Source organism: Panthera tigris, chromosome D1 (assembly GCF_018350195.1).
Source record: "Panthera tigris isolate Pti1 chromosome D1, P.tigris_Pti1_mat1.1, whole genome shotgun sequence".
Lineage (NCBI taxonomy): Eukaryota > Metazoa > Chordata > Mammalia > Carnivora > Felidae > Panthera > Panthera tigris.
In genome coordinates, this window is record NC_056669.1 from 107,653,416 (window position 1) to 107,665,441 (window position 12,026).

At 56.9% G+C, this 12,026-nt stretch overlaps 1 long non-coding RNA gene across 1 annotated transcript; it reads left to right on the plus strand.

The window, feature by feature from the left end:
* Positions 1 to 7,551: 7,551 nt before the first annotated feature.
* LOC107180542 lies at positions 7,552 to 10,371 on the plus strand. The gene is made up of 2 exons (XR_001511298.2): positions 7,552 to 8,491; positions 10,107 to 10,371. It is a non-coding gene; the product is annotated as an uncharacterized LOC107180542 (long non-coding RNA).
* The last annotated feature ends 1,655 nt before the right edge of the window (positions 10,372 to 12,026 follow it).

The window sequence follows — 12,026 nt, forward strand, 5'->3', positions numbered from 1 at the left end:
TTATGAAACAACAGGAGTGTGTTAAGTACAGCCTGCGAGTTGATTATAGGCTGCATGTTTGCTTTTTATTAAATACGTGTCAAGGTATGCAGCTCTCTGGGCTGCAGAGTGGAATTCGATGGAGAACCCAGAGTGAGGTTTTCCAGTGTCGGTGGCTGGCCAGGGACTCCCAGGGTAAGAAGGTCCAGGAGGGGTTTGGTGGTTCATGGTGGGAGCCAAGGGGGTAGGTCTGCAGGGAGGCAGGGGAACGAAGCACCGATGGTGAGCAGGCCTTTGTCCCCTGTCCCTCATGGCCTAAGCCATAGTGCCATGGCCTGTCAGACCCCTGCCCTCCCGCTTCTCTTCACACCTCGGGGTTGGGGCTGAGGGCACGGTCTGGACACCAGTGCCTAGCCGAGAGGCCAGAGAACCCAGGAGGTTTTTGGGGTGATTTTTGTGCCCACCCCGAGGATGCCTCGTGCCCCAGGCCTCGCCAGGAAGTGGTTTGTTTGCCATAGATCCTGTCGTGGGCGCCCACGGGCTTTGGCCCCGGAGGGTGAGCACCGTGTGGGGTTTGGAGTTCACACCGGAGCGGGTTGGGAGCCAGAAGGAGCAAGTCACGTGTCTCTGTGGCCGTGAGGTCCTGGGACTAGGGCCCCTCCCCTATCCCGCCTTCCTCCGTGAGGTCCGCCATCTGGCAAGGGCAGCACGATGCACGATTGTGGGCACTTCCGGGAGCCTCCACTCCCTGCCCTTTAAGAAGGCCATCATAATAGTACCCGTCTCAGAGGGTTGTTGGGGTGCCTGAGGGTCTGGCGATGACTAGGCACTTGATGGGTGTTAGCTATTTTCGTCTCTACAAGTCACATGTCTGGACACCGGCAGGGAGAACAGGATCCACCCGAGAGGCCAGGGCCTGCCGACAGCGCGGACACCCCCACTCTGGTGGGCGAGGGGGTACCGACGGCCTGGAGCCTGGCCTGCCTGGAGCCCCTTCCTCTTTCCCGGGCCCGTCAGCCCTCGCCACCTGTATTCGTTTCCTGCGGCCGCTGTGACAAATGGGCATAACCTTAGTGGCTGAAAACCACACACATTCATCACCTCACAGTTCTGTAGCCCGAAGTCCGAAATGAGTCTCACTGGACTAAGGTCAAGGTATCGACAGGGCCTCATTGCTTCTGGGGCTTCTATGGGAGAAGCTGTTTTCCTTGCCTTTTGCAGCTTCTAGAGGCAGCCTGCTCTCCTTGCCTGGTGGCCCCTTCCTCCATGCGGGGTCCTCACATCTCTCTCTTCTCCCCTCACAAGGTCTAGGGGCCCGTGTGATCACACCGAGCCAGTGTGGACAATCCGGGTTCATCTCCCTGTCAACAGCCGCTGACTAGCACCTGGCACCCCTCTTTGCCACATAACCTAACACTCGCAGGCTCTGGGGACCGGGACACAGACATCTTGGAGGGACCTTATTCTGCCTAGCGCGCCGCCCCTCCCGCCACAGCCCTGCACCACTTTGTGCTCCGGGCCCGCCACGTCTGCCTCCTCTGCCGTCTCCGACCAGGCCTCGTCCCACACCCTGCACCGGTGGCCTGGCGAGCAGCAGCGGCTGCCTGTCCGTGGGCAGGCTCAAGCTGACTGGGGGACCCCCTTCCAGGACCACCGCCAGTTCTCCAGCTGGTTCACGGGCCTAAGTTCAGAATGTGCCCCCCCCCCCGCCCCCCGGAGCCACATACCGCTTCAGCCATCAGCGGGCTGGCCCTCACAGAAGGGCCTCTGTGCTCCCTCTGTAGCCACCGCGCACGACAGCAGGAGAGGACGCTGTCCACCCTACACTATGTGTCCCCCCGGGCCGGCTGACCCTTACAAACCGCCCCCTGTGACCTATACGGGACCCGGCCAGAGGAGAGGGAGAGGCTGGCTGCCGGGGAGGCCTTTCCATGCTCTGAGGGCTCGGCTCCGAGCCTGTGATCCCAATTCCAGGCACCCTTGAGATGACCAAAGAGGGGCCCGGGGAGGGAGCCCAGCTGAGAACCAGATCCCCTTGGGGAGCACGGCTCTGCCTGGCAAGGCGGCTGCCGGAAGTTCCCCTGGAAGTCGGCTTCCCGGTCTGGGAGGCGCTGTGCCCCCTTTTTTTCCACTCAGGCATCTGCCCACACTGTGTAGTGCTCTCCCTCTGTGTCCCCCATGGGTCTTGGGTTACGCATCCCCCTGAGGTGGCACCAGCCCAAGTCCCTGCTCCGAGCAGGGGCCCAGCAACACCTGACTGGATGGTGAGGACGGCAACATGAACAGCAGGGCCTCTGCCGCGACCTTCCACCCTCCCACCCCCCTACCGCCCCCCACCTCTCCCCTCCATCCCAGATCTTCTGCACACAGATGAGGGCCTGCCCAGAGCCTGCCATCTGGAATGAATGAAGGCCAAGCGTCAGGGCCCTCCCTCCTAAGGCTCTGAGAGGGCCTATCAGTGTGTTCAGTGGTTTTGTAAAATATGCAGAAGTAGGATTTAAAGATTATTTTTCTGAAGGGACCTTCAGAAACTAAAACTAAAACCTAAACTTCATAAGCTATAGTCCACACAAATCCTAGATTGGTCTCTGCCCACCCAGAGATAACTGGCCCCACTTGCTTTTAAACTTTTTTTGTTTGGGGGGCACCTGAGTGGCTCAGTCAGTTAAGCGTCTGACTTCGGCTCACGTCGTGATCTCGTGGTTCATGAGTTCGAGCCCCGTTTTGGGCTGTGTGCTGACAGCGCAGAGCCTGACGCGGGTCTCAAACTCGTGAACTGTGAGATCAGGACCTGAGCTGAAATCAAGAGCCGGATGCTTAACCCACAGCCACCCAGGTGCCCCTCCACTTGTTTTTAGAACATACCCCACCATCTCCCCACTCGGGGGGCTTGGCTCGGCACTCTTTAACCCCCTCCCCACCTTGGCTTCTCAACAACCCCCCCCTCCCCCCGCCAGCCCACATTCCCTTCACCCAAGCTTCTCACCCTGGACAGGTGACTTCCCCCGGGATCAGATCTTTCTCCCTGGGAAGGCCAAGACCCCATTTGTTGTCTGACTCCTCCTCCCTGCTGTGCAGCCTTAGGCAAATTATATCACCTTTCTGGGCCTCCATTTCCTCACCTCTAAAATGGGGACGGTAGCAATACCTACTCCTCCCCTTCGTGGGGGAGGTATGATGCCTGTCTAATGGTTTCTTCCCACGCCCTAGGGCAGAGCACTGTGTTTTGCACACCTCTGCAAATGAGAGGCAGGCACCTGTTTGCAGAGGCAGGAGAGGGGGTGGCAGAGTCAGGATCCCCCACCATTGTGAGGCCGGAAGTCCTCTCCGTGAGCCCCGGTTTCTTCCTCCGTGAAGTGAGGACGATCACCCCTCCTTTATGAGGTTGTGGGTGACATTGGGTAACAGATGTGAAACCACCTGGAACCCGCGTGGCTGTATCTTTATGTGATTTTGTCAGGCTCGTCCATTCACTCATCCCTGAGGACGGACCGCGTTCCAGAAGTCATTTTCATGCATCTCTCTTCCACCTGCCTCAAGTTCCTGGGGCTGTCATAACAAACTGCCCCAAGCTGGTGGGCTTCAAACAATAGAAATTTATGGTCTCACAGTTCTGGAAGCCAGAAGTCCGAAACCAGGAGGTCAGCAGGGCCATGCTCCCTCTGAAAGCCACAGAGGAATCCTTCCTTCCCCTTCCTAGCTTCCGGTGCTTTTCTGGCAATCCTTGGCTAGCGCCACATAAACCCAATCCCTGCCTTCGTCACATGGCTCCTCCCTGCGTGTGTCTGTCTTCCTGTCGCCGTCTTCTTAAAAGGCCACCGGTCATGTTGGGTTAGGGGCACGCCTTCTGCCACGTCATCTTAACTCAGTACATCCGCAACAACCCTGTTTCCAACTGAGGTCACATTCTGAGGTCCCAAGAGTTAGGACTTGAACACATCTTTTTGCAGGGGACCCAATTCAACCTATGACACCACCCTAATAGATTACTGTCTTGGTCTCCTTGGGTGGGGCTTTTTAATGCATCGAAGTTTGTTATTTTAAAGTGTATTGGGGCACCTGGGTGGCTCAGTCAGTTGGGCGTCCAACTTTGGCCCAGGTCATGATCCCCGTGCTTTGTGGGTTCGAGCCCCTCCTCGGGCTCTGCGCTGACAGGCTCGGAGCCTAGAGTCTGCTTGGGATTCTGTGTCTCCCTCTCTCTCTTCCCCTCCCCCACTCTGTCTCTCTGTCTCCCAAAATAAATAAACATTTTTAAAAAATGATAAAGTTTATTTATTTGAGAGAAAAAGAGCATGAGCACACAGTAGTGGGGGGGGGGTGGGGGGGGTGGCAGGGAGAGAAGGGGAGAGAGAATCCCAAGCAGGCTCCAAGCTGTCAGCGCAGAGCCCAATGTGGGGCTCATGCTCACGAACTGTGAGATCATGACTTGAGCCGAAATCAGGAGTTGGACACTTAACCGACTGAGCCACCCAGGTGCCCCAAAGTTTGTTTTTAAAATACCAGCAATAGAGCCTGCTTGGGATTCTCTCCTCTGTCTCTCTCTCTCTCTCTGCCCCTATCCATGCTTTCGTGCTCTCTCTCAAAATAAACAACTAAACATTTTTAAAAAATAATAAAATACGGGATCCCTGGGTAGCTCAGTCGGTTCAGCGTCTGATTTCGGCTCAGGTCATGATCTCGCGGTTCATGGGTTCAAGCCCTTGCGTCGGGCTCTGTGCTGACAGCTCGGAGCCTGGAGCCTCAGATTCTGTGTCTCCCTCTCTCTCTGCCTCTCTCCTGCTTGTGTTCTGTCTCTCTCTCAAAAGTAAATAAAACCATTAAAAAAAATTTTTACAGTAATAATAAAATACCAGCTGCCCTTGGGTTGCCCTAGTGGCTTATGTTTACCAGCCTAGCACACACAGCCTGGCTCAGCCAGCACCCGGCTCCAGAGGTCCCCAGACCAGAAGAGGCCCATGGCGGTCAGTGCAGGGATACCGGGCCATCAGGGCCCCCAGACCCCCTAACTCTTCAGAACCCGAACAGCAGAGGTCCCTGGAACAGTCTACACAGGCAATCCCTTCTGAGGCCGGGGCAGTCCCGGGTCATTCTCCACCACTTACAGCATCCGGGACCCTTGGGCAGGCCTTCCCAATCTCGGCCTCTCAGCGGGTCGGGCACGGGCGCAGCGCCTCAGATCCTGCCTCAACCGCAGCGCCTCAGATCCGGCCACAGGGGGAGGGCTTGGCGCTTCGTGCTGCTGCAGCCAGCGGTGGGGCAGCGTGGGGAGACACCCACAGGAGGCCAGGAGCCACACTGGATTCAGAATACGGCAGAGCAACCGGGCAAGGTTGCATGCTCAGTCTGAGAAGCCAAGGCCTCAAGGCACACAGATAGAGCTGGCAAGGGGAGGTCTGCAGTGACCGTGACAGGGAGCACTTCTAGACGCCCCTGCAAAAGGAGTTGAGAGAATTAGTGACTGAGTTGCCCAAAGGGTGTCAGCTCGGAGTCCAGTCGGCTTTGCAGGGGACACGGGGGATGGGAACACAGATGACCAGGAATATAAGCCACTTTGCACCTGACCGATGAGCTGGCCACACCCAGACAGGGGGAGACAAAGGAAACAGACAACAGATAGGGAGGGGGTCTCGGTGATCAGAGAAGCCTTCCTAGAGGAGAGGGCCTGAGAGATTCCATAAAATAGAGAAAAATGGAGCACAGTGAGAGGGTACAGGCACAGAGCAGGGGGAGCCGCGCAGAGCCTGGCTGTGACCTTGAGCCTGAAAGACACTGCCAGCCCTAAGCCAAGGGAAGTGGGAGACTTCATGGCAGATTCTCACTGCTCCTCCTTCTCCCAGGCAAGGAGGACATTTTAGAGCCGCCTGACACTTTCTCCCTGTCCAGATCAGGTCCACACTTCAGAGAATGCAGGCGGATTACCCCAATGTCACCCAGAACAGGATGGCAGGGTCGGGCCTGGGTCAGGACTTAAGTTTCAAGCAGCAAGTTGCATGCCCCAAGGTTGGCTGCCTTTTTTTTGCCCCCATCAGGTGGACACTGAGGCAGTGGGAAGGGCGGGGTACGCAGAGTTGGGGAGAGTCTGCCTGCAGGTCCAGATATAGCCAGAAGGGGGCAGCTGAGCCCGCCCTTTGCTCCTCCAGCTCCTCCAGCGGGGCTGCAGAGGCAGTGAGCCGGCATTTCCTGCCCAGATCCCTGGAACCTGGAACCCGGGGCAGAATCTCCCCCGGCAGGGGAGGAGGGGAGGGGTCCCGTCTGGTGCTGCATTCGTTCCCCCCCCCCCCAACCCCTTTCAGGGCAGTGGCCCTGGCTCCTGACCACCACCACCATCCCACAGTCCCTGATAGGGGGGCCTGGAGCTCCAAGGGCACTGATTGGTGAGGGGACCCACATTTTCCAAAGATCAGGATCCGCATCCTGCAAACAGACTCTGCTTTGGAATTTTTTTGTTTGTTTTTCTGTAGAGTGACAACCGAGTCAAAATATTTAACACCAGGGCTACGTGGGGAAATCCAGGGGGTGGGGTGGGCACACCCTGGGCCAGTCATCTCCGTCCTGCTCTGCCCAGTGCCCACAAGAGCTGACTGTTCCCGGCCCCTGCCCGACAGGCCCCCACCCCCTGCCCAGCTGTCTCTCAGCACCTGCCCCCCCCACCCATACTGAGCCCGCCAACTATTTTTAAACTACTTGTCATGAATACAGTTTGCAAGAGGATAATAATAGTCCCAGCTCTTTCTCAGGGTTCCTGTGTCCCCTGCCTATTCGACCTTGGCATTTGGTGGAAGGGGTTGTAGTAATCACTGATATTCTAGGCCAGTGAGAGCACGGGCCTCCCTCACGGTGTCAAGGTCAGCAGCCTCCAGGGGCCAGGGGTACCGCTCAGAGGGTTTCTCCAGTGCCTGCACAAGTCCTGGTGCCAGGCACGTTTTGCTCCCAGATGCCACTGGGGGATTGGGGGGGAGGGGGCATGGGGTCAGATCAGAAAAGGCTCCTTTAGAGGTTCACGGACAGTTTAAATGACCAGTGCTCTGGTGGAGTCACTCTACGGACAAGACGAGGCTCGGGCCTGAGGACAGGGACCCTAGCAGCAGGGACCCTAGTGGAAGTGGGAGGCTCAGCAGTGGGGGCTGCAGGCAGCCTGGAGAAGGTAGAGGGCTTCTTGGGGGCTATGCAAACCTAGGGGTGTGGGGTAGTAGGATGTCAGCACCCCCAGCTCCCTGCCCAGAGACACTGTCACCAGGATTCCTGGTGGGTGGGGCTTGGGGAGAGGCTGGCAAGGTGGGTACAGGCCAAAGGGTGGGGCCTAGGAAAGCTGGGACTTGCTCAGTCAGCAACAGGGGGAACTGAGGAGGTCTGGGGGCCACTGGTGGGGCACAGCAGTGGTCAAATGAGACAAGGCTTGTGGGTCAGGGTCCCTAGTTCCACAGGACTTCCATCTGCTGGGGACTGAGAAGTGACGACACAGGTGCTCAGCATGGGGGTAAGGAGGCAGGCGGGTCTGGTGAGCGCTTAAGGGGTAGCGGCTTTAGGACATAGGGAGGTGACCACGAGCCAGTGACAGAGTTGGCAGGAGAAGGGAAGGCCGGGCTCCGGGCAGAAGGTCAGCTTGGGCAAGACTCAGGAAAGGCAGGGGTGGTCAGTAGGGCCGGGGCACCGACGGCCTGACGCCCAGGGGTATCAGGTGCATGTAGCAGTGGGTCCAGGAGATCCAGATGCAAAGGACCGACACTATCCAAGTTGTGGCCTGGAGGCCTGGCCAAAGCGTGAAGCCTGGCCTTAGGAGGGGAGAGCCTCAGGAAAGAGCATCAGGGTGAGAGCCCACAGGCTCCATGCACCAACAAGAGATAAGAGTCAAATGTGGAAGGAGCCCTCTCCTAATCTCTCCTGCTCCCCCTCTCCTCTGGCCGCCTGCCCTTTGGTCCAGGCAGGGTAAAAAAAAATGTAGGATGAAATGTAGGTTAGGTCCATCTCCTCCCCTGCCTTACAAACCAGCCTATGGGGAGTCTGTACCCCAACACTCTCTCCCTCAAATGCCTTCTGCCAGCTCCCGCAGAGACAGACTTTCCTAGTTCCCTTAGCTGGCCCCAGGCATTCAGGGTGAGCTGCTGGGCCCCAGTCCACACGGAGCAGCCCCTGGCCCTTCCTCCTGGTCTCTTGACCTGGGAGTCCAAGTTGGACAGGCTCCCAAATCCGGGCCTGCCATTGAATTTGTGGGGCTGCTGCTGACCTGGGCACTCATTTCCTTCCTTCAGTCTGCCAGTATCGCAAATATTTGTCAAGAGCCTCACAGTGGACAGAATGACCTTTACGGAACACAGCCTGCTTTTGTTAACACATTTCACTGAGGTCCACTGCGTGCCAGGGACTGCGGGGTCGGGGCGATCCAGCGGAGGGCGGAACAGAAACCCCTGCCCCAGGAGCCCAAGTCCCAGGGGTGCACAGGACCCACTGAGAAGGTGACCTTTGGGCAGAGGCCTCAAGCAGCTGAGGGACGGCTGGGCCAGATGGCCACCAGGTGAAGAGCCTTCTGGGCAGGACAATCCGGGTCAGAATTATGAAGTGGGAACGAGGAAAGACTAGCTGGGAGAAGTTAAGAGTGTGCCCAGGGCTACACTGTGAGACGGGGCCCAGCTTCCTGCCGGGGCAGGAGAGGCCAATGGGGGCTGAGCGGGGAGTGGGGGTGGGGCAGGATGTTGTTCCAGCACCGGCTGCTGTGAGGCAAGGCCAGGCCGGGCAGGAAGGGCTCCCAGCCACCACTGGGTGACTGTGCAGTTTCCTTTGCCAGGCTCTGAGACAAGGGGCCTTATGGCTCAGAGGGAAAAGGCCCCAGTCAAGGGTTTCCTGTAAGTAGAGAGCCAAGGTGACCCGGGAGGTCACAGCTCCGCAACTGGACCTGTGGGCAATGGAGTCAGGGTTCTGGCACATTCTCTAGTAGCACCCCTTTCTCACCCTTCTCCTCTCCCTTTCCCGGGTGCTCCTGCAGGAAATCTCCTGGGTCCTTTCCTGGGCTGGTGTGTGTTTGGAAACAGAGCCGAGCTGGCTTCAGAATAAGAAAGGAAGGCGGCCATGACCGGAGAAAGGACTTGGAACCCAGGCCCTGACCCTGAGAAATCGAGATGTTGCCCAAGGGGCCCTTTCCTGTCCTCCTTCCCCCCCCCCCCCCAACCCTGAGCTCCTCAGTGGGCGGCCCAGGAAGGAGAAAGCTTCAGCCGCCTGCCTGCTCGGGTGGGGTGGACCCATCACCAGCCCCACCCAGGGATCCAAGTTTTTCTGTTTACGACTGTTTTCCTGGAACAGCTTGTTTTGATCCAGAGAAATCTGCTGAGGCATTGCCTGCTCTCCTCCCTCTGGGTGGAGGTATTTTTAGCCTTATTTGTTGAAAAAAGAAAGGCAGAACCCAAGCCCCACATTTGTCCACCTCACTGTGAGACTACCTCCCCCCCGCCCCACCCCCCACACAGGACAGAGATGTCCCTGTATGGCTTTCTACTGTTAAAAAACAAAATTCAACTGAGCAAGTTTAACGACCTAACTGGCTGGATTCAACGATTCAATGAGTTAGGCAGCATCCCATCTGATCCACAGAAAGGAACTCGAGGGAGCTGGGCAAAATAGAAGGGTTTTACAGGCCAAGATACCGTGTGACAAGGGCGTATTAGCGAAAGGAAATGGATTGTTTCAAGCAAGATCACCTTCCTTTGGGGGGAGAGCAAGGCAAGGCAGACTACCTCACTAGGGCTGATCTGGACATTCCTGATTGGTCTGAAGCTGCGGTTAAGTTAGGCATTAAATCTTGGTGGGGCTTAGCACACATGACTCCATTTTAGCTGGGTCGTTCATTTATTTATTTATTTATTTATTTATTTATTTATTTATTTATTTTAATGTTTATTTATTTTTGAGACAGAGAGAGACAGAGCATGAATGGGGGAGGGTCAGAGAGAGGGAGACACAGAATCTGAAACAGGCTCCAGGCTCTGAGCTGTCAGCACAGAGCCCAACACGGGGCTCGAACTCACGGACTGCAAGATCATGACCTGAGCTGAAGTCAGACGTTTAACCGACTGAGCCACCCAGGCGCCCCTGGGTCGTTTATTTTTAACACTGTCTTCCTCTCCACCCTCCTCAAGGACATTCCTTTCCCAAACAAAACCGGCTGTGTGGAACCGGAGGCCCGGAGAGCTTCTACACGAGGATCCTCTGAAACTGCCATTTCGTCCTTGAAAATAAAGCGGGTGGACAGAGCAGCTCCAGACACGAGGGCACAAAGAACGGCCTTATGTCCTTTTGCGATGGCGAATCCTGAGCCTCGTGGAACCCGAATGCTTTGTGTTGCTAATTCCCCCTACTCCTACCTTTCTGAAAAATAAAATCTAAAGACGTTTGTTTCTGGGATTTGGGAATCTGTGTGAATGAGGGCGATTCTTAGACCAGAGGTGGAGAAAAGCAAGCTAAGACTTCAGGCTGGGCCCAGGAAGCAACGACACAGCAGTGACTACCACCTCTCAGGCACCTTGTAGATAAATAAAGGGCTGACCCCACAGCCTGGTACTGTGACGCAGCAGGAAAGGAATCTGCTTGGTATCATTCACACTGTACAGCTTTCTAAAACATTCTGACTGGCAATTCTCTCTTCCCACGCTCTTCTCTCAGGCCGAGTCTCTCCAATCGACCCCTGGAAATGTTGCCAGGACAAGACTGCGGGGGCAGATCTCGACGAAAGGTGAGCTGCCAGAATCTTTCCCGGGCAGAGGAGCTCGGCTAAGCAGCCATTGGGGAACAAGCCCGGGCTTGCCACAAACTCAGTCATCAATGCTGATGGTCACATGAGAGTCATGAGTTTTGCAAGAACCACAAGGAGGGGCCCATCTGCAGATGCCATCTCACTGAGGCTGGGGAAGAAATCTTCCCCAGTTTCCTCCCAGTTGCCAAAGGAGGCTGTCTCAGGGAATGTTTTGTTTGGGGCGCGGGTGGTTACCCTGGGAGGAGGCTTTCCGGGACAGAGTCGGTCTAAGGAGCCATCTTCGCTTGTGGTTAACCTGACCACACAGTCCTCCTTCCACTCTATATACTTCAGGGGGCAAGGTCTGAACGGAGGGTACAGGAGGTCTCGAGCTGTGATTCTCCCTCACCCTGGCAACGAGATACCACCCGTCCCTTGCAAAAGCCTGACCCAGCGCTCAGGCCTGGGTCCGCCTGGCCTTGGCAGAGGGGATCGTAAGTCCAGCGGGTTCTTTTGCCTCTGCTCTAGAAGACCCACGTCGGAGGCCTGCTCTATGTGGGCAGCCAGCAGGCAGTGACCCCAAGCCATCCAACGGGCTCCCTGGGCCCCATCACAGGCTGCAAACTACCCTGGATAAATGCAGTTTTTTCCCCAAAGTCTCCCTTCTTCCCCGCCTCCCAATCCAGAAGTAAAACGGGCTGAATTATCTGCATCCTTTTGGTCTTACAGCCACGCAGTTGTATACTGTTTTCTGCACTGACAAGATTTTGATTTCATCATTTGGCAATTACTGATTTCCCCTTAATGCATTATGAAAAATCATTCAGTAGCCTATCCCAGGCGTGGTTTTCTTATGGAACACCTCAAACCGTCAGGCCCCTGGGGACAAAATAACAAAGCCGTAACACATTCCCTACAAGCCACCACGCAGGAACATCACGGGGCATTAACGTTTTAATCAACTTGTCCCCCAACCATTCCTAACACAACGACCCCACGGCGGGGTTTCTCAACCAGAGATGCTACAGGCGCAGCTCCGCGTGCGCTTCTGCCAGGCACGGCTGGTCGCCAACATGCGGGCAGCCCCCGCACCCCTTAGAAAAGTCCCGAGTTCGGCCGCCCGGGGCCTCCGGCCGCCCCGCCCCCACCCGCGCGCCTCGGCGCTGACGTCACCGGCGCTCACGCGGCCGAGCCGCCGCCCGAGGAGTCACACGGCGGCGCTCCGCCGCCACCGCCCGAGGTGATGCGCCCCCTGCAGAGATCCCTCCGCGGCCGCCTGGAATTTTCCAGGCGCTCTGCCGGCCCTTCTTTCGGGCTTATGCGGGGC